This window comes from Gavialis gangeticus, unplaced genomic scaffold (assembly GCF_001723915.1).
Source record: "Gavialis gangeticus isolate Ggan-Ray unplaced genomic scaffold, GavGan_comp1, whole genome shotgun sequence".
In the NCBI taxonomy this organism is placed as follows: Eukaryota; Metazoa; Chordata; order Crocodylia; family Gavialidae; genus Gavialis; species Gavialis gangeticus.
Window position 1 is genome coordinate 8,131,542 of NW_017729017.1, and position 2,990 is coordinate 8,134,531.

General features: G+C 51.7%; 1 protein-coding gene across 3 annotated transcripts in view; it reads right to left on the reverse strand.

Annotated features, from left to right (window-relative positions):
* Positions 1–2,990, reverse strand: part of ITCH (itchy E3 ubiquitin protein ligase) — a 181,076-nt gene that overhangs the window by 160,245 nt on the left and 17,841 nt on the right. For 2 of the 3 annotated variants that reach the window (XM_019513094.1, XM_019513091.1), the window contains exon 1: positions 114–192. The exons of the other annotated variant lie outside the window; for it this stretch is intronic. The gene's annotated coding sequence lies outside the window, so the exon portion shown is untranslated. Of the gene's footprint in view, positions 1–113; positions 193–2,990 lie in introns of those variants that run through there. 3 annotated transcript variants of the gene reach the window in all.

Here is a 2,990-nt window from a genome sequence, read left to right on the forward strand (position 1 = left end):
CCACCCGCAGCCCCCCGCAGGCCGAGGCCGACGGCGCCGCCTCAAGGGAAGGCGGCAGGGCTGAAGCCCTCTGCTAGCCCGTGGCGGCCGCACACAGCACAGCAGGTCCTTACCTGGTGGGGCGGCGGCAGCTGCACCTCGGTCCCACGGCCAAGATGGCAGCCGGGCCGACTCCGACCTGACTTTCCGAAGTCGGGCTGGTAGGGCGCATGCGCAATCTGCGGCACCCAACGCAGGATGGGGCCGGAACTACAGCTCCCAGCGTGCCCTGCTGGCGCTGCGCAAGCGTACCACGGCGGTGGCCAGTGACCATTCACTTCACTGGTCCGGTAGCCGCACACGCCAACTGGGCGTAGGGGGAAGGCACGTTGGCCCGGCGTGCGGCGGGGCCCGCGGGGCTCTGTCGACCGTTGTCGATCTGTCCCTGAGTCTTATTCGCCTGAATCGCAGTGCGACGGTGCGGCGGTGTCTGGGCAGCTCGGTGCTTCCAGCGGCCTCTTCCGGCACTTTCAGAGGGTCAGGGGTGCACAAAGCCACCCTGCCCTCTCCTTGGCTTCAGACGAACGCGGCCAACTGTGTCGGTCTGGTCGTGGCCACTGGGAACGAGGCACGTCACCACCAGCGCTCAGCAATAACAAAACTGCAACAAATTCATGCCCGCCTGGTGCTTCTCGGTTGGTATTGCCTTGTACGTGAGGTCTGAATGCTAGCACCACGGATGAAAGGGACTTGGGGGTCATGATCGACCACAAGATGAACATGAGCCATCAATGTGATACTGCTGCTAGTAAAGCGAGCAAAACACTGGCTTGCATCCATAGATGCTTCTCAAGCAAATCCAAGGACATCATTCTCCCATAGTACTTGGCCTTGGTGAGGCTGTAGCTGGAGAACTGCATCCAGTTTGGGGCTCCACAATTCAAAAAGGATGTGGGGAAGCTTGAGAGAGTGCAGAGGAGAGCCACACACGAGCAGAGGTCAGGAAAACCGACCTGATGAGAGGCTGAGAGCTATGGGACTCTTCGCCCTGAGCCTGCGCTTTTCCAGGCTGATCTGGTGGCCACCTATAAGTTTATCAGGGGTATTCACCAGGACCTGGGGGAACATCTGTTCACCAGAGCGCCCCAAGAGATGACAAGATCGAATGGTCACAAACTCCTCTGTGACTGTTTGAGGCTGGACATAAGGAAGAACTTTACTGTCCGAGCCCCCAAGGTTTGGACTAAACTGCCGCCAGAGGTGGTTCAAGCACCCACTTTGAACGCCTTCAAGACATATTTGGATGTTTATCTTACTGGGATCCTATGATCCCTGCTGACTTCCTGCCCCTGGGGCAGGGGGCTAGACTAGATGATCCTCCGGGGTCCTTTCCAGCCCTAGTGTCTATGAAATCTATGAATCGTTCTGGCAACAAGAGGGTAGAGCATGATCTCACCCTCTATAAGCTAAGCTATAGGGTAACCCTAGTAAGGGTTTGTGACGCAAGCAGTTTTGACTGTTTCCATACAGTAGTTACTTAAAATACAAGAAAACCTTCAGCATAACTTGAACAATGCGAGTAGCCCATTGATCAGTTTATTCAAGCCCTGGGCTCAAGCAGCCCCTGAATAGGGTGCTAAAACTAGTTAAAATCTATTTTCACAGAAAAAATGAGCAGCTATGGAGCTGATCACCAGGGATCCTCATCTTCTCTGGTAAAAAAAAAAAAACAAAACACAAATTCTTACAAAACCCTCAAAATCTGCAATTAAAATAAGACCCCACTATATAGGTATCAGTTGAACACAATGTTTTATTGATATGTTTACAATTTTAAAGCAATTTGGAAGCCTACCAGTGCCTCAAATCACTATAATAAAATAAATTCTAAATACCTATGTAGCCCAGGCAATACTCCAAGATGTGCACCTGCTCTTATCCCTTCAATTGGAGAGGGGTTTACAAGCACTGTAGGAGGTGTAGGGACCCTCCTCCCCCTATAGGGCAGAGCCAGATCACTAATGGGGACTTAACCATATACCTTTTAATGAGAGAACAGTACTGGGAACATAACAGTTATAAACTAGGGGTGTATAGGGGACACTACAACACCCTGAGGGGGTAGGATTCAATAAAGTCATCAAAGGCATATTCATCCAGTTAACAGAAGACAGTGTTAACAAAATATAAAACATGAACAGTAGAACAAACAATACTGGTTAGCAAAATATAAAAAAGGCACAAAATACAAAAAGTCAAATAACAAGGAATATAGGGCCTAGGTACCTGGAAGGGAGGGGGAAAGAGGAAAAACACAATGACCCCTTTCCACTGCAACAAGAAGTTCTCCCCATCACTTCAAGTCGCAGGTGGGATGACTTAGGGTGAGTGAACTCAAAGAATGCCCATGAGTAGGCAGAAAGTCTACCACACAGCCACCAGTACTGGAACTGCTTCAAACTGCTAGGGGTCTTGACCTTGCAGGAGCCCCTGCCTCATATCAAGCTTCCTGGCCTCTTATTAGAGGAGCTGGAAGCAGAGCTGGGAACCTCTCAGGTCGCTGCTCAGGTCCTTGCTAGAGCTGGGGAGCCTCTCCTGCTGGCTGCAACCTCTCATAGGGGATCCTGGAGCCCAGCAGGGAGCCTCTCCTGCCGGCCGCACGCCACACTGCTGAGGATCCAATTACTGCCTGCAGGGCCTGCTCCTTCAGGTTCTTCTGAGGCAACTGCTCCTGCCCCACTGGCCCAGCTCTTTAAAACTCCTTCCTCATGGTGCTTCATTAGTCTCTCCTGAGTCATCTGTGCTGCCCCTTTTATCCCCCTCCAGATAACCCAAGGGGCCAATCAGGGGAAACAGAGGGTGGGTCTCTGAGGTCTGATTGGTGAGGAAAGGGAATCCCAAGCCCTCCAATTATCTTTTACTCCTTCAAAACCCCTGGGCTAAATCACTGCCAGCTACCCCGTCACACCTATACATAGTTTAATAGTTTCTAGGGTTGGAAGGGACCTGAG